This window comes from Larus michahellis, chromosome 1 (assembly GCF_964199755.1).
Source record: "Larus michahellis chromosome 1, bLarMic1.1, whole genome shotgun sequence".
NCBI lineage: Eukaryota > Metazoa > Chordata > Aves > Charadriiformes > Laridae > Larus > Larus michahellis.
This window is the reverse complement of record NC_133896.1, coordinates 34,542,360-34,562,600: the sequence shown is the minus strand read 5'-3', so window position 1 is coordinate 34,562,600 and position 20,241 is coordinate 34,542,360.

Here is a 20,241-nt window from a genome sequence, read left to right as displayed (position 1 = left end):
TTATGTATCTTTACCTTTTCTCTATCCTCTTTAATAATTGAGAAATAAATCACAGTTAATTAGATGATTAAACAGCTGAAAGTGGGTTCTCCCAAGAGTGCTGAGACCCACTGCCGCCTGGGAAGGGGGTTTCACGTGTGTCTTTGAATACAATCCTGTCTTTGCCCGGCCACCCCTGTTAGCATTTTCCTAAGAGCATAGTTCTCACCTCTCAGGAGCCTCAGCACTCCCAGTTGGCAGCAGGAATAATTACAGCTTCTGAAAACAAACAGCAGTCCCTGTTTCCATCGTTTTTGACTGTTGTCAGGCACTGCACCCTCTCTGCTCTGCCCACCCCTCTCTGCCCTGTGGAAGCTCCTGTCCTCGGCAAGGAGGGAGCCCTTCTCCCATGATGGGCTCCGTGGCAGGAGAACACTAGGTCCCCGTGTCCCAGTGTGTGTAGGTGCCTGAGCGCCACAGAGACACCCAGTTCCCAAAGGAATCCAGGCACCCCAGACTTAAGCCTTCATGCTTCATCCCAAAGCACTGTATTTCCATCAGACCCCCACTGTAAAGATATATTTGCCAACTAGTACCTGGAAGACTGACTTTCAGAAACACAAATTTTGGAAGGTTTTGTAGCTAAGTGCAAAGAACTGGAGAGATGTTCATCTCTGATCAGGATTGGGGAAAAATAATTAAGAAATTGCCTTCCCTAGATTTCAGTTGATGTCCCACAAAAACAGCAAATACAGAAGCAGAGGGGTGAGCATATAGCCCCGACAGCACAACTGTTTGCAGAGCCGTCTTAGGACCTGGCTCCCAAAAGATGAGCATGGGGACCTCCACAAAAACCCACTCCATCTGATGCACAGAGCAGCTCCAGTTCCAACACAAGCGTAAGGGTGAAAACAGTCAGAAGAGAGCAGAAACACCCGAGTCCAGCACTGCTACCAGGCAAAAAGGCTGTGCAGTCACAGCCTCAAACACCTCAGCTTCATTTATCTACAAGCTGAGCTGGAAAGACCAAAGGCGAGAAGGGAAGGAAGGTTGCAGAGGAGCATCAAGCAATGAGACATCAAGCCCCAGCTCTGCCACAAGCATTTGTTTCAAACAACAGCTGTTTTCTGTGAAACTGACTCAAAAATTGGTATCTTCCTACTTCTGAGAGAGTTTATTCACTTCGTCTTTTTACTGGCAAAAGCACTGTTATTGCTTTTCATTCCTGCCAGCCCTGCAGAGCCACCTCAGTGCTGGGGAGGTGAACTGGAGTCTATTTTGGCATAAAGCAGAAAGAACACAGCTTGATCTCAGATCCCAGGGTGAATTTTCAGTGCTGGCACTTAAGAAAGTCATGGTTTTATTTGTAAATTAAAAGAGAGGTCAACAGGAAAGTCATTGGGGGGAAAAAAAAAAAGAAAAAAGCAAATGTGGAACCCTACCATGCCATTTACAGTCTCTTTATAGATGAGAGCACAGTTTATGTTATGTAATTTGAGTTATAAATAATATTATTGTTTGTTTCAGCCAAAAAGCTGTAGCTCATTTAATTAAGAGAATGGATGTGTTTGTGTTGTGTTACTCATTACTTTATTGTTAAATGTATCTGTAATGATCATCTATGGAAAAGTTACTGCAGTGGCAGAGCAAAGGACAGTAAAAGAAATTACTCAAAGTATTTCCAGTAAGAAAAAGCTGTGGATTATCGGATCTCTTTGTTTCTTTGAATCAAATAGCTGGGGAAAAAAAAAAAAGAAAAAAAAAAAAACCAAAAAGAAATAAGAGAAGAAGTGTGATTTGACAAATTTAGCTTTGGAGTGCAATGTTAAAAAGGGACCATTTGTACCAATAAGTCTGTGAGAGAGGCTTAGTCATTTTCTAAATCTGTTCAACACTGAGGGTGTCCCATTCCCTTGGCTGGTGCACGGTGCATACTCAGCAGTAAACCATACGATATATCGGTCTTTAATGTTCGCTTATTTCAAGCACCATTGATGAGGAATTACTATGTGATGTCAAACAGAAATGTTCACTGCAAAAGAGAAAGAAACGTTCTTTTTCAAATATTGTAAATTGAAAACACTGCACAAAAACACAGATATGGCAAAAAATATGTTATGCTGTTCCGAAATCTGAGATGGCAACAGTGGAAGATTTGTGGTACTTCTGTGAGCCACGTAAATGCTGACATTTAGTTTTTACAAAGCTGATGTGAACTTTTTTTTTTTCCCCAGAAAGAAAATAAGAAATGAGGTTTTAAGAAAAATAGAACATTAAGCACTATAAAACAATAATTTATAGCTCCAGGTTGCAATACATAGAACAGATTGTTTCCATCAGGAGTAAGGCAGGTGGAGGAAAAGTAAAGAAATGCATTCTTTTGAGGCAAGGTTAATGAAGCAAGGGGATGCGATGTGATTTTTAATGAATGGATCCACCCAGTGAATATCTACAGCAACACATACAGCAGGATGTCATGAGCTATTTCCATGGCTCGCTAATGTGGCTGACGTTTTGTGCGGGGAAGAGGCAGGAGGTGGGAGACTGACAGGGCTTCCCCCCTTGGATCCAGAGACCAAAGTCCAAGCTCTGGTCTGTACTGGTGCCAAAGGCCATTTTGAATAAATCGAATTATAAGTAGAAACTCACCGGTTGAAGCCAGGGACCGACTCAAAGGCAGCTGAATGTGATGCTGGCTACATCACACCCCTGGATGTCACTAGTTACAGAAAATGGTATACTTCGGTCGTGCTTGCTTGGAGCGCCACATAGGCAGACCTTTGACTCATTTTGATACAGGCTGGGGAGGGTTTAGTGACCTGGATTTACTTTAGCAGGGACAAGTGATGTTACAGATATATCCCTGTGATAGTTAACCACAAGGGTCTCGAGCTAATATAAGAAAATCAAAGCCAAGCTGGCTAGACTACTTCCATCACTTAAACTAAAGTAAATGCATAGACCTAGGTCTTGAAGACTAATCTAGATTGTTACTATTTTATAATAAGTTTTGGGCATATTATTATTCAGGTCATCTGAGAACCACAACCAGCAATTCCTTGTTTTGGGAGCTGGCATTCTTGTGGTGGATGCGTGTTGGATTAATCAGCCAACCTGAAACCAAGCCCAGGTAGTACCAAAAATAAAAAGAAAACAAAAAAAAAAAACCAACCACAAAAGAAAGACCTGCAGAGATATCATTGCTTGGGAAGGAGGATTAGAAAAGTCAGGAATCCACGGCACAGCTCACATACCGTATGACAAACTGTGCTGCTACAGGGTCACAATTTACAGTATCCCTACGCTGAGCAAAGGGACAATCAAAACCGATCACAGTGAGCAGCTTAAAGAAAATTTTTGAATGAGAACGAAGGTGTAAATTGTCACACAACTTCTGAGGCAGGCATTCTTTGGCGGTGTTTCACCAGTGCCAGATGAACCATCCCTTCTCACCGGAGCTGCAGCACGTTTTGTACTGATGGGCAGCCATGGCAAGAGAGTAAAAATCAGAGATTAAATACAGCTCCTCGCCCAGCACGTCTGGGATGGAGGCCACCCGTCCTGGTGGGGGCCTGGGTTGGAGCCTGCCAAGGAGAGGGCACCCATCCTGGGGGATGCAGAGCCAGGGTGGGGGCTTCACCCAGCAGCACCAGACCCCAAGGCAGAGGAAAGGTGTGCCCATGTGACCCACCGCAGCTGGGGTTACCTGGGACCAGGGCATGTCACCAACACACAGCAACACCGGGGACCATCCCTTAGCTCTCTGTGCATCATCCCGTACCCCAAATATAAATAACCCTCTGTGAAAGCAAGTAAATAGAAAACCAGTAGGGAAAAGGTGCTTTAATAAAAATAAATTACATCTGAGGTGGATGCACTTCATCAATAGATTTCTACATCAGATTTTTAAACATCTTCAGTGGGGAAACATGTTAGTTCATAAGAAAAAAAACCCACTTCTTTCTGATGGAATGGAGACATGCTGATTGATGATGAGGCCTTTGAAATGCTTCGAGGCTTTAACTGAATCTCTGCCTCTGCTACCAAAAATATTCACAATATGCTTGAGGTTTTTGCATTTCTATACCACAGAGAGAAGACCTTCTTGAACCATCTAATTTTGGAATAGCATGAATTCTCAGGACCAATGAAGGGAGCATGCCAAGGTAATAAATGGTTCACTGCTTAGCAAAGAGGAAGAATCTGGGGAGTCCAGCATGGCAGCAGAGACTTTATAGAATACAGCTGGAGTTTTAACCTTTTAACTTGACTGGAGTGGGCAATTTCTGAGAGCCCTTGAGAGGTACCTAAGAAAAGCTTTTGTCAGTAGGATCAAACTCACTGCAGAGAATCCTTACTCATTCAAAATTCATTAGAAGTCTGTAAATTTAAAATAGTTGAAAGCTGTTGGTATAATAAGTCAGTTATAAATGGGACCAAATAAGGTAAAGCAGAAGAAATAAAACTCATTAATGTAACTTCCAGAAGAAATAGTGCAGTTTGAAACAAGTAAAATCAAAGCATAACCTAAAGATTACAACAGTAGTATGGATGGTCAACACGTATGTATTTTTATTCTAAAAGCTGCTGATTATTTCTGCTACAAAATATGCAAGACATCCTTTTTCCTTAATGACGAATGCAAAAACGGTGCATATTATATTGCTCTGGTCTGCACTAAATGATCTTTTGTACTTAGCATCCCACTAGCTTAGATTTCCACAGTCATTCTGAACATGAACTTCTGTATTTTTGACAAGTCTTTAGGGTCTGTATACACATTTTTAAATTACTTGGTTCAGCACAATTGCTATGAAAACCAATTAGAACAATATGAGTGTCAATCCCAGATTGACTAATTTAAGGCTGAGGAAGACCTGTAAGGTATATCATTAATCAAAAATGTTTAGGTCTTTAGTGAATGGATGTGTTGAACAACACTGAATACATTCAAGTGATCGCATGTTTGGGGAGATATATTGTGTTTCTAGTGCAAGAATAACCTTTGAAATATTTATACCCAAATCTTGTTGGTTGACTGGAGCCCACTCCAACATTTAAAGGCAGGGAAGGCAGTAGATGACTCACTTGTGGCCTGAAACAGTGCAGCAGAACGGACATCACAGGTCAAAAAACAACAAAGAACAAACTTACTATTACAGGGGAGTTTGTGCACTTAAAGAATAGCATTTCTTTAAAACTGCATCCACTTTATACTGCCTTGGCATATTTCCCTCTGTCTTTTGGTGTTAACTGCAGGCGACATAACACGTATTTATCAAAAGATGAGTGATAACAGTTTTAGTCCTGTTAAAGCCACAAAGTGAATGGGATTGCTACTGAAACAGCAGGTGGTACATGCCTGGGGAGAGAGGGAAAGGGAAAGGAAGCGTTGGAACCTGCTCAGGGCTTTGGTATGTTGGCATCCCCCATCAGCGAGGCGAAAACAAGTTTTAGCCATGCAGAATTTATCAAATCTATATTCCTTGACATTATGCTTTTCTGTTCTCCAAATTCAGCCATGTAGGTCTGAAAATTCACGAGTCTGAGTTTTCAGGGTTGAAAGAATACTACTTTTTGTATATCAAAGGAGAAATTGCATTTTTTGAGAGTGAAAGACAATGAATATTCAAAGACAGAAATTCCATCGATTTGATGACAGTACCATTTTAATCCTGATCTGTGTCTGTTGGCATGTATTTCTCAGTAATAGTGAGGACAGTGTAACTAAAGACATGCTAGTCTTACTCCTGCTAATTCACTTCATCTCCCCTCTGGCAAACCAGAATCCCTAAAGAGTAATTTGAGCCTGTTCCAAACAAATCTTTTCCCATCTCCTCTATTTAGGAAGATCCCAATTTCTTTAAATCACACCCATATATTTTGAAGATATTACAAAAAATAGGTTGTATTTCTTAAGAGCACTCATTCTAATAATTATTACAGAACATAGAATTTTTGCATTTTAATAACTGTGTTAATTCTTATGATATTTCTTTATTTAGATCTATGCCATTGGAGCTGTTTCTGAACACTACTATAGTTGCTCGACTTCACATTCTTTTTCTGGCAAAAGCACAGCTATTTTCATAATTCTCAGTTGACATTTTAGCATATTAATTTCTTTGCTTATAGCTCAGATTTTTTCACTCTTCATACCTGAGACCTATAATATTTCTAACACATCATTCAGAAAACTGAATGGAAGGATATCAATCTAGAACATATCTGACCTGTTGGATCTTCTCATTTCTCCTGCTCTGCCGTACTTCAGCATTTCAGAGAAATTTCATATATTGAAGAAACCTGAATATTTTGCAGTAACATCTTCTTTTCTTTCCTCATTAGTCCCAAGAACATGGACTTCATTCATTTATTGTTTTGTTTAGGTGGCTGCATTCTTCATGCAATTTATTCTGCTGAACCTTAGAAGGCTCGAAATATTATTAAAATGCAAATAACAGTGATAGGTGAACCCTTAAAGTTCCCCTAAGATTAAAAATAATGTTTGTCAGACCTGTTATTTTAGAAAAATAGCAACATTTTTTCGTTATTTTAGCACAGTTGTGGACACAGGTCTATTGGGCGAGCCCAGGATTCAGTGTCTATTCTCTCATAAAAACAAATAGGTGTTAGAGTGTGGCAAAGTCTTCTTAAGGGAAGCCCCTTTCTGTTGGCCGGGCTGATGTGGGAGAGGCGCTCCTGAGGTATAAAAGAACTACCAAGAGCGGTTCCTGTTTTCTGCAAAGTGCAGAGCTTTCTGCTGTGAAGCGTAAAAAGTAATTGATATTGATGATTGCACTGGATAACACATCGGAGGTTTAGCAGGCAGCTGATTCTGTGGTGATCACATAATGTTATTTTGTTAGTTTTGTGATATTCGGTATAAGAAATCTGTAGGTGTAAAGCCCCACTGTTTCCATAGACCACAAGCATCCAGGTACATTACAGTTCGTCTTAGTCTACTGGCTCTAGACAATCATAGATGTATGTGTCAGTTTGCATCCCAGTGAGCCACTATTTTGAATAACACTAGTGCAATCTCTTCCTTTCTTCAGAAAATAGTGGAGATCTTAAAATAACCAGTTCGCTGACAAATCAGTTAGTTGCTCAGTCCAAGTAGTCTAAAGTAGACTTGGAAGAAGGAGCAAGAAAAGACAACCATATTGCATACTAGCAATTTAGCAGAACTAGCAGCCTTCTCTCCACCTTTTCCTTCTCCAAGTGGTCCCCGTGGACTAGATACAGAGAAGAGGGAAGCTTGTAGCCCTGGAGCTATGCACGGTTCCTGAGTTGTTCACATGATGCACCTGTGCTCAAGCTACAGCACATAACCAACAGATTGAAGACGTAGGCACATATCTCCCAAGAAAGTTGGCCAGCAGTGATGAAAGAGCCTACAGAGACAACCTTATGTGGCAAAACAGAATACTGGTTGTCTTTATCAGTCTTCCCAGGCAATGTGAAGATGGGTGTTTCCCCTCTACAAAGTGGGATCTGGGAGGAGAGAATATAGTTTCTTAATATTAAGAAAAGACCAAAGCAGATGTGATCACTTACTTCTCCTTCCAGGATTAAACCCTGCCGTGAAGAAGGGAAAGTTGGGTAAAGTATAAGGAAGATCTGGCAGCAAAATCTTGATTGTGGGAGACATAGCAAACCACTGGACGTCATCAGGAACTTGCTTTAGGTGCTGCAATAGTGATTTAAAGTTGATGCACATGAACAGGCAACCTGCCAAGGATTTTGATCAAATTGGAGCCAATGGTACAACAGCAGCAACCCAAAAGCTTTTTATTAAGATATAAGTAGTACTGGATATATACAGGATCAGGCCTCCAAAGGAAAAATGCTAAAATTAAATTTAACACAAAAAAAAATGCTTATATCAATCACAGAAGACTGACTGAAAGGATGAAAACACTTAAGCAAAAAAACCCAAGAAGTAACTTTGTAAATATGATGATATTTTGTCCATGCAAAAGATGGAAAGCCACGCTGAATAACGACAAATTAAAGGGACTTGTACTAGCTGATAAAATTCACAAGGAAAACAAAGAGCTGAGGAATAATGAAGAGGAAACAGTCATACCCCTAAAAGCGGGCTACGAGACAGTTCAGCAGTAAACCTACTTCCAATCTTAACTGTATTCACATAATTCTACTGAATGCCTCATGGTGAACAGTAGTGTTTTTGCATGATCTCAGGCCATCAGCAGGAGGAGGCCTGAAAAGGATAGTCAGTTTCCTCAACTAGTAGGGAGTGTAAGGATTCACAGGGACATTTTTTTGAGGAGCTCAATAATGTATTTATTTGCCACAATTTTTGGCACAGTGAGTTGGGGAGTGTCTAAACTCACATTTTGAGGCAATAATAACGAGACAATGAAAAGTAAAGTCCAGTAGTACATTAATAATTTAAATAGCATCAAGTTATGCTCTTTTTTTGCTATACTGTAGAGCAAAGTATTTTTGAAACACAATTTGGAATTGATAGATGTTTACCTAATATTCATGTGTATTTCTTCAGAAACGTTTGCCGTATCTTAGAAGCAGCATATCTGCAATGTGATGCAGGGGTTGCTATGGTGAGTTCACATTTCTTATTTAATGCTGTACCTGAGTAAATACACATTGTAACAATCTCTGTTAGAGGTGCTATTAGTAAAGTTATGTCAGCAGTTCTATCAAAAATACTTGTTTTCCTGTTACAACTTCGACAAAAGACAAAGAAAACCAAATCCACAGAAGCCTTTGCACTCTACGAGTGCATCTTTTTCACAACTTCAATGACTTTCTGAAGTCCTGTCTTAAAAATCAAATTAAAAATCAGTGGATTTATTTCTATTCTAGTTGCTAGTGGTTTTGATGACAGTTATAGGACTTTTCTTTTAGAAAAATCTGTAGAAAAATTTGGGGTTAGTTTTCATTTTACTGTTCCAGTCGGTGCCAGTGGGCATTCAGTCAGGCATTAATTGCGTTACTTGTTTTACAGCCCTTCTGTACTGCCGGAGTGGCATAAAGGCACTTTTGTGTAGAGAACCACATCCTTAGTTCTTGTATTTAACAACCCAATTTAACTAAATGGCATCAGAAATTTAACTTGTAGACTCCAGTGCATTCTTTTTGAGCAATTATTTGAGCCACTCTCCAGGATAACACAGAAAACAGGAGTGCATTGCTGGAAGTAATCGAATGTGTTTATCTTTTTGGTACCTATTTATTTTTCTAATCGTTTACTTTGAAAATGATTAAGTAACTTTCCGAGACTATTTTCCTCTATGAGCTCCCCTGTGCATGTCAGGGTAACAGTGGCATTATGCATTTGTATAAATTCGTAGGTTGACCTGATTGAATGTTTTCCTTTTGTGAAGTGGTTTTATTTTTTTAACTAAAATAACTTATGTAGGAAATACCTATAATAGGCAAAATCCCTTCCACCAAATAATAATATCTTTTAAACAAAACTGCTACAAAAGTATTCCTAAATACACATATTTTTGCTCCAAATTGTGGGTTTTAAGAACTTGGGTGGGAAAGTCAAATTTTACAGTAAAAAAACCAAAAAACCTTTTCCAACTTGCCCATTAGGTCTGATTATTATACTGTGACTTGCATATGAAGACTGTACGTTAAAGTGGAACAGTTTCTTCTGTGTTTCATGTCAGCCAGTAAGAGTGGATATTCATTACTGAATTGGCTGAACAGCGAGGCTGAACAAACACATCTTTCCCATAAGTCAGGAAGAACACGGTTGGATGAAGAAACTCAAACAGATCATAAATGTACATCATTAGCTGGTAATGAGAAGGGAAGGCTATTTTTTGAGAATTTACTCCCATAGTCAGAAAGAGAGAGATGCGATGTGTTTCAGATGTTGCCCTGATATAAACTACAGACGCTGGGTTTTTACACAGCATGAATCAAAAAGCCCTTCACATTCAGTTGAGTCATAGAGATCCTTGAAATAATTTTGGTAGTATTTTGGGGGGCAACTCTTTTGAAGTGCCACAGTATTTGAATGTTACTGCCTAACTTGTTGCTCAGTTTCTGCAGGACCATATAATAGGATAGATGTCATGCTCCACAAAATCAAGTATTAGAGCACTAGAAGATGAGAAATAGATCATACACTTTCAACCTTCTGTCGTAAGGCCTTCTTTCCAAGTGCAACCCAGTATCTAACATTGCAGTATTCAGGGCCAAAAGCTGAAACACTAAAAAATTTAGAAAATACTGTCCAGTAATATAAATAAAGGAATAATAGAATTCTACAGGTCTTATGGCACCTACCTCTGAACAGAATATGACTAAAACACCAACCTATCCACTTTTCAAAAGAATTATCACCATGAAGCACTAGTAATTCATCTTTTTTTCCCTTTCAGATCCTGTATTCATATTTCGCACACCAGTTATCTTCAGTCCTATTCATCGATGTGCAAAGAAATCCTTCTAAGACAGCAAGTCATCATATTCTTTCTTTCTCTTTACATCTCTTTCTTTCACTTGTGCATATAAAACTGGGGAAAGGAGAACTGGAAGAAGAGGGATAAGTTCTACATTTAAGGGCCTTCATCAGAAAACAGCTTTCAGACCCCAAAGGCAAATACCCACATAATATCAGCTGAGTAAACCACGGCAGCTCTGTCGATCATTATCATGCGTAAGACAAAAATGAGTTTTTCAAATAATGGATGCCAGAAAGCAGCATTTGAGCTATCTTTAAAAAAACAGCAGAAAACAGTGTGATGCATCAGGGCAACGTGGTAGGAACAACCTCCCACTATTCCTCAGGAGGTCAGTGCCTACGTGTTGAAACAGTTGACACTTCTCAGGTTTCCTTATGGACAGTACCAACCAGCACATATTTGAAGTATAAACTTGAGATGACAAAGGTATGGATGAAAGAGACCTACAAGAGATGGAAAAAATCTTGGTCCATGCTTAAAAAGTTCTACCAGTATCACATCATTTATTGAATGTACCACTCTTCCAAGGCATGATGGATTGTTTTGAAGTTAACTATACATTTTCATTGCTTCTGTGATTAATCTAGCACTTCTTAGTGAACCTCACTGGTTGCTAAGATTTCTTCTTATTACTTTATTCTTATGACATAAATTTTATCAGGTTAATCTGGAAATACAACCTCACGTGTTACATCTTACCAACTGTCCAAAGGACCATCAGTGAGCCACAGACTACAGATCTTGAAAGTCATGTGACAGACACCCTGGGTACATAATTTGACATGATTTTAGTTGGTGACTGTAAACCATTAGCACCAGAAAGCAAAAATTCAGAACCACAGCATGACAATTTTCATCACTAATAAAATTAATAGTATTATCTGAGTGTGTAAAATTCAGAGAAGGAGAGGATTCACCATCTTGTCAATATTTCGAATTTCAATTTCAAATCATGCAAGGCACAGCCTTGTGTAAGATATCAGTTGCTAGACCATGTCATAGCTAAAGAGTTCAGCATTCGAGGGAATTAATAAAAAAATTAAGAATTGTGTTATTAATAAATACATTTTAAATGTTTTAAAATATTATATTGAGGTACAATTAAAAGGTGAGCTTTGTGCAGCATTTTTCCCAATCAAAACACCCTACAAGCACCAACTGGTTTTCACAAAATCATTGTGAAATAAGGAGGAAATTATTCACACACTTTTCCTCTCAGAACTGAATATTAGGATGTCAATACCACTGATGAGTTTTGCAAGTAGTAGTAGTCAAGATTACCATCTAGTCTTGATGATTTGGATTTCATAACCACCATGGGCAGTTTCTCTACACACTACTAAAAATGGTAGAGTTTTTCTTCAAGGTAAAGAAAAGTTTATTTCAAAGTAAAAAGAAAATTCCATAACATTGCCACAAAAAATATAACAACTTCCTGTTTTTCTAGCAGTTAATGATCTCATTTTATAGAACACTTTTGATTCCTAATATAGCTCATGTTCTCCTTTTTTTTTCTTAAATTTATCCAGCAATTACATCTGAAAATTTAACAGTCATATTTCAGAAATTAATGTTAAAGACATTGCAGAGGAGGAAAAAAGACAAGGTAAGTTAACAAGAATCAGAAAATTCCACTATGAAACCAGAGGTTAAAATTTAAGGAACAAGCCTTAGCTTCTCAAGCCTACCACAAGTCCTGTTAGGAGGCATGCTTTTACCCTTCTTGATTTTAAAACAGGTTAGTTGGTAATGTTCTGATTATTGAAAATGAGAAGAGCAAAATTGCTGGGTGCTGCAGGAGTAGGATTTTTCAGTATTTTTCCTTTTTGCAGTGAAAAAATTAGGGGATGATAAGGTTACTCAGACAGATCTTCATTTGCCAGTAATAAGCATTTAGCCTGAATAAGTATCTCAGGATTCAGTCCATGTTTCTGCTTTATCATTTATTGCCTACAGACACCAACGCAGGTGAAGACACAAAGCAAACGAAAGGGTAAACGTGGCTGATGGACTCTTCTAGTTTTGTTTGAAATAGGAGTCACAGAACTCTCACACATCTTAAAAGCATGATTCATCTTTTACTTTTTTGTTTCTATTTTACCGTGGAAACATCATTCCTGCTCTGAGAAAGTTTGCTTTTGTTGCACTTAGTGTTCTGTTAAGTTAGCTCAGCTCTTCCCCCATGCAAGTGTGAAGTTGGTCACGTGCATAAATGCTGCCCACAGGAGTAGAAGGGACATTGGACCAAGCCCTTTCTGACTGCTTCCATCGTTGGCCAACGGTGGAGGAGAAGAGTGACACCACCTCAGTCATGATCCATTGATGACTTGCCTTTTGTCTCTCCTGATTCCTTTTTGTTTGGAGCTAGAGTGGTTGCAGAAAGCAACTCCAAGAGAGAAGGAGCACTTTGAGAAATTTCTTCAGCTAATCAAAGTTACGTGTTGACAGGCTGAAGGGATTCCCATCCAGACATTGGCAGAAGAATGGGTAAAACAGAGCACAGAAAAGAAGTATAAAGAGTGACTGGCTCAGGAGATGCAAACTTTCCCCTTTAGGTCAAAGCATTGAACTTAGTCCATTACAGGGTGATTGAAAAATCTCTGTTATCACTGTTGCTGTTCAGGATGCTGTGCGAAATTTACTGATAGCTAGTCCAGCTGTCCAGCTGCACACATCATAAACCCCTTGTTATCATTCCCAGTTTTTACAGTTTAATGTAGATCAGAACCAGATCAGAAACAAGTCGTGTATCTTGAATTGGACTGATATTCTCTATACAGTAATTCTCATTTCCCTCTTGCCAAAGTGGTGAAGCTAGAGTAGGCAGATCTTTAATAGCAAGCCAAATATGGATAAGAAGGAGCTCTATACACAAACACTTCTAGAAATAGAAGTATATTCATTTTCAAATAGAAATGTCACTGAGCAGTGCACACAGACATTGCATCTGTACAGGAATATGGAAGTTTCCCACCTTCGTATTTAAATAGGACTATAGAAAGTAAATTTCTCACCACACAGCACTACTTGCAATAACAAAAAAACAAACACGCAAAATTTCTTCTGAGTCTCCTTGTTTTGCTAGAATGGAGGTGGGGAGAAACCCAGCTCAGTTCATCAACATGTTTAAATAGTGCCTTTGAGAAAGGATTCAGAAGCAAATATGTACCGTTGCACTGGGCAGCTGCTCTTGCGGATTTCCAGTTAAACAAACATCTATTGCAAGGTATGTCTCGTAATGAGGTTGTTTTCTCTAGACTTTTTCTAGGGTCATGGTCATCACCTGGGAATTGTGGTTTTCAGATTTACGAAATTACTAATCGATATTTGTACAAAATTACACAATAATATGATAAACAATAGTGGTGTATGAACGTGCAGGACATAAGAGTAAAAAGTTAATTTCCTGTGAGAACCGTTGATTTCCAGATTTTAATTCAAACTGTAGATAACAGTCAAGTGTCAAAACTTATAACATGTTAAATAATTTTTAACATTTGAGTAAAATAAAAAAAGACATGGAAACTAATGGTGACAAGATATAAATATAAATACAGCCCTGTTTTAACAATACCTGTGTATGTTATTTCTGATTACTTTCAACAGGCAAGAGTGAAGCAAAGAAGCACAAGTCTTTGCAGGACTGGTGACTGCTCATTGCAGCACACTCACAGTCTTCTCTGGCATGTTCATTCAGTCTGCTTAGCCAGTAAAGAGCTTTTATTAATAGGATTTGATTAAAAAAAAAAATACTAATTGCCTATTGGAAGTCAAGAACCACTTTTTCTTTAATACTTAAAAAAAAAACCCAAAACTGATATACTAACAGGTTTTTTCATTAAACATGATTTTAACCAGCATTGTAAATACATTTGTCTTCAGCTTCAGAATGACAAAACTCTCCAATTTGGACTTCTTTTGTGAGTGCTTTTACAACTGTATGGAGTTATGACAAGGTCTCAGCTACTGGCAAGACTCTGTACTCGTTTCTGAGTTAGGTGCTCAAACTGCAGTGAAGTGCTTGGCTTCATTTCTCTCTGATTTTTAGCAGCTGTGTTTGAATTGAGACCTTGATTGACAATTATCTCACCTTGACAGAAGCTTGATTACTTGGGCTATGAAAAGATTCTCTACGCTATTTTGTGATAAACAGTTACTTTTATATCCCACTTTTTGATGTTAACTCTTACTTGTCCCTGAACAGCCATAGCTAACAATTTTTAAAATTAAACCATAAATGTTAGGTGATTGTAGCTGGCATGACACACCAGTATCTAGTAAAGTTGATTCTTGAATTTGCCTATGTCAATGAAGTTTTATCATGGATAAAACTCAAAGTCAGTTTTTCTCCAAGCGTTCTACCAAGCAAGTGTTGTGATAAACTGTTAATTTAGGATTAAAGAGAGAATGAAAATCCAGCGATAAAGGTCCTTTGATAGCAGTGGGGGATGAGTAGTGGAAAACGTTCTTGCAGCAGACTAATCAGAGTGTAATTGCTAAAGGAACCAATCTTTCATTAATTGGAAAGGCAGTAAACTCAATCAGTCACAGTGCCAAAATATTGCAGTTCAGTTGAAGAATTTTATTGAACTAATTGATTTAATTGTTTTAAGTAATGCTGTTATAAGAATCATTATTAAGAAACATTATTCTCCATATCATTTTCTGAAACATAAAAACTTTTTATGAGGCAAGTGATTTTCATTTCAAAAAAAGACGAGACAATGATTTTGATTTAAGAGAGCAACTTGACTAGGTTATGTTTCATTAGAAATTATTAGTACTTGATTTTGGATGTCATCATGGACAAAGTGAAGAACTTTGTAAGTGAAGGATACTTTAGCTATGTTTAGTCTCGCTTAAACATTTCTGAAGGCATTTTCTCAGAGTCAGAAAAATGGTTTCATTTTTTCTGTCTAATCCAGACATAATGGACCAGGGAAGCCTGCCTCCCGCTTTTGCACACCCGCCCTCCGCTCCTCTTCAGCCCTGAGGGAACGTTGTACAACTGCTGTCGGTTGCTCGCTAGCTCCACAATCAGCTTAATCTGGAACAAGCGGTCCTGGCTTACCTTCCAGTCTTCTGCCTGCTTATTGCCACTTGCATCTCTCTCTCCCTTCTGCCAGATGTTCGTGCAGTCACATGGTGAGTGGGAACGGGGCAACGCTCTGGGTTAAAACTAACCTCTTTTTTCCTCCCCCCCCATATGTATTTATGACTATTTGCAGTCACTGGGAAAGCAAGGAGAGTGAAAACAGTGATTGGGTCAGTGGGAAGCTGGCACTGCCTCTTTTAGCATCAGCATTTGCTTATGTTGACTTAAGGGAGTTGCGGGACTATAGTGTTAGCATCGCTCCTCCGGGGTTCAAACCCAGCCGGTGTCTGTGGAGCAAGAAGCAGGAGCCCAGGTACGTCAGTCACTGGTTCCCTTCCTTTCCCAGCAGTGTTTGGACTGATTGAAAAACCCATCTCATTGGCACCGGTTCTGATGCAATATCTCTTAAATTCAAAAGCGGAGGGAGAGTGCTGTATGTAACCCTATATGAACTGCAAGCGTAGTGTCCTGGCCATGTCTGTGTAACCTTTCTGGGTCTGTGACAGTGACAATAAATATTGACATCGCTGCAATGCCAAGCAAACTGTTTGGGAGGTTTTCATGCCACGATGGACCTTTACTGTGTTTCTAGCAATGTCCCATTGCTTACCGAAGCACAGACAATTCTGACGGTGGAAGATTTGTAGGGAAGGTAATGCAATTCATTAGATTCAACGGCAGAATTCAGGAAGGAACATTCACATTTCCAGACGCCAGGTCCAAAAGGTAGAGCTTGTTAGTCTTTCAGATACGGGCCACAATCAAGGAGACAGCAACAGTGACTGAGTTCCCGTGAGGTTACTTTCTTTGACTGCTATTTGTGTTCAGAAAGTTGCTTGGCAGACTTCTTGCCATCAAGCTGTGGAGTCAGTGTGGCTCAGGGGTCCAAAAGGCTCAGTTAAGTGCCTGGAAAGCTTCTTGGCCAAGGTTCTGCACAAATTCATCCCAGCTGCAACATGAAAATAGGGTTGTCATTACTGTTGCTCTATCACTGTTATTTTTAGCTATTACATATGTCTCCTGCAGCTTCTCCTCTTGATCAAATGCCGTCATACTAACAGCCATACAGACAGGCACGACTTGACCATTTCTAACTCACAAGTTTTAGGAAAGAATAGAGCTTAAAACTCAGGAAATCTCACAAATTAGGACTGGAATTCATGAAGGCATCTTCCCCATGGAGTGTCTCTCAGGATTCGGTGTGGTACTGAGAGGAGGAGGACAATCTGCTGGGTCAGATACTGGCTGCCATCGCGTGAGGCTGTTGAACTCGGTGGATCAATGGTTTGATCAGAGAGGACAGAGCCTTACAGAATTTTCACGGTTTGGTCAGAGGAAAAGTATGTTTTGCACAAGGTAGCAGGAGGGATATAAAAACATGACAGCGTAATAAACATGTTTCAGCTAGTATAATAAACAGAATTTGGAGTCTTAAGAGCAGAGCCAGATTTCTCTTTTAAAAGAGGAAAAATGCACAGCCAGGCATTGTCTCATATGACAAATGATAATAATGAGCAATAACAATAACATGAATCATTGTTATAAGTCATCTGGTGATTTTTAGATTTTTTTTAGAAACTAATAAAGCATTACAAAAAGTCACTACCATGGGGTAAGAAACACTATCAAGACAAGTATGTGGAACTGACAGAGACAAAGCTCTTCTAGATATGAAGTTTCAACAACAAAAAAAAATAAGAACAAGAATGTTTCACATAGAGTATGGTTTTGATCTTTTTAACCCTTTTTGCATCTTGTCTTTTTTGTGTGGCTTTACTATATCATTAGTTCATTAAATGGCTGATAAATAGCAGCCAGTGTTCTTTGAGGGCCTACATGCTCCTTTGCTGCTTAGCCTTGAATGTACTTATCCCTGTGATGTTCAAGTGAAATACGGATGTACTTCATCCCCAGTGCTGCAGATGGAGGACTGGGGATTGAGAGGGGAGCGGATTATATCCATTAAGGACATTGAGACATCTTATTCTGAGCTGCTGCGAGTTTGTCTACAAGGTGTATTTTGGGCAGACATGCACTGACACTTCCTATGCTCAAAGCTGGTCCAACCCATGGAACCCTTAGGAGTGCAGCAGAGAACTGAAGCCTTGCCTCATACCAGTAGGAGCGTCTGGTGTATTTTGAACAGATTAGGGAGATTGAACAGTGAGGAAACTTTGACTTTGCGGAGCCTGAGTTGCCTGGGTCCTGAGCTGCTCAGCCCTGCCCAGGTGGTGGCTGTGCCAGAGAGGGCTCTGTGCACCTTGGGGACCTCCCCGGGGAAAGCGTCAGTGCCTAATGCATTGGTGTGAGCTCTGGTTGCCGCTCTGGTCCTTAAGATCTCCATGAATGTTGCCTTAGATGTGTATTCAAGAAAAGTCTGCAGCAGAACCAAGAATTCGATTTTATGCCCTGGACTAACTGCAGGGCACCTGGGGAGATCAGAAGTAGGTGTACGGCATCTCCCTCTTACCGCCAGAAAAGAGTAATGGGCTCGCACTCTACCAGACCAGGAACGTATTTGTTTCACCTCTTTTTCATTTATTTTGATAAATGGGAAATCCTTGTAAGCTGTCAACACCCATAGGTGTCCGAAGGCACGCTTTTCTCCTCGTGTGTAAATATAAACCTTTTTAAGAGTAGTACCTCATCCTGATTCCTTCTAAAGAGTTGACTCTGCTCTCAGGGTCTAAGTAATGTTATTAAGTGCTGCAAAGTATTATACACTGCTCAGACAGCACAAATAACAGTATTCCTCTCCCACAGAGTCTGCTAATGAAAGGGAAATCTGATTGTTCTCACAGGCTGATTTTAATCGCATCTAGTTTATATGAACATGTTGTTATTTTTATAAACAGAAATGTAGTCATGGGACCCTAAAGATTACTGGTGAAACTAAGTTATCAGTGGATTTTTCGCATGTTTTATAAGAACTTGTTGACTCCTAATGTAACAATGACCAAAACACAAATGGCCAAATCATGGTTAGCAAAAATATGGTCAAGGACAGACTAGACAAATGTCTTTTAGGAAGAGTTTGCCCACTTTTTCCAGCTAGGTCAGTGATCCAAAAAAAGTGGTGCCCTATCCCCTGCATGCCTCTTTTCCTTAGCTCACCATGGGACCTACAACTATGCTGGTGGTCTCAGTCGGGAAGGACCCAGGTGTTGCTAACCCTACTGTGGGTCAACAATGTTCAGTGCCTCTCTGCTTCTAAGAGCCTGACTCTCTCATCTCCATATCCCCATTAGGTTGCTGTAAACAGCAATAATATCTCTCCTTACCTTTTTTTTCTGCAGGCTGACCAAGCCAAGTTCCTGCAACCTCTCTTTTTATGTTTTGCACTCCACGACCACATTGTTGTACTCTTTCGAGGAGGGGGGAACTCAAAAGTACCTGACGGAGGGGAATAATCTCTCCCCTGCCCTTGACCTGCTGGCGGTGCTCTAGCTAATACAATCCAGATGGTTTCATGAGAGCTCTTTCAGGCCTTCACTCTGTGACTCTAAACTGAGGAGTAGTGGTGGCCAGCTCTTCCATCCCAGCACGTCATGCCAGCACATATGGAGGCATTTGAAAGCTGTACACTACTAAAGAAATATAGGTTTCTCTGGATGACTAGACATGAACAAAAATGTATGTGTGTATTCCCTATTAAATGATGAATGGTGAGATCTCTCCAGCCTGTGTGACTGGAAGAGTATTTATCTCATTGTAGATAACGGTGGACACGTGCCATGGTGGACACACGCCTGGTCATGCAATGAGACAGGCATTGGGCCCCAGGGAAGAGGGAGCCACAAGCAGGCTAGTCCAGCAAGTAATCCTGCTGGAAACCTCTCCTTACTCGCACCTGAAGGTCCTCCACGAGACGTGGCAGCACAGATGGGGCCCACCTGGATGAAGTGTTCTGGCAGGTTGAATCTGAGCTGGGCTGCTTCTGATAAATTGCTCAGGATGCAGGGGCCATTGCAGATGCTGCAAAAATTAGCCTACTCAATTGAGGATGGAGACCAAAATATCAAACTAGGTTTAACTCCTTTTCACCCATCAGATCTGGACCTGCAAGATTTCCAGATCTTAAAAGAAGCAGAGGTCCCAAAGATGTGCCTAATGTGTAGCTCTGCATGCTCCCGGGGCCCCGAGTCTCAGCACTACTCCCTGCCCAAGTCACAGGGGTCACACCAGTGGTGTGTTCGAGAGCCTGAAATCTTTCGCTCACATTTGGGCAGGACATGGCAGCAGCTGTGAGAAAGCGCAGACACTCTTTTAGTCACCACAAAGGGCAGTTCTCTTACACTTTGCAAATGGCACAGCGTAAAGAGATTGAATAAATTGCAATATATAGCTCCAAACGATCAGGGATGTTAAGACTTTCTATATATATGTATATCAGTATAGAAAGGAGCTAAGCTAAAGGGATCTAACGTGTCAGTATTCCTCAGTGAGCTATTATATTTAAAAACTTGTAAAACCACGGTATTATATTGCATGTTATCCCGCAGTGGCTATTCACTAGTGAATCCATCATTCCTCTGCCCTGCAGCTTTGTTTGCTCAGTCTCGTTCCATGTAGAGCATGGACAATATGTTCTTTCTAGCACACGTGGGCACTTTCAGAGCAAACAATAGACACAGGCTTGCAGTGAAAATCTCCAGGTAGCCCCTCCTTTGCTCAGGCAAGGCTTGAAGCCAGGAA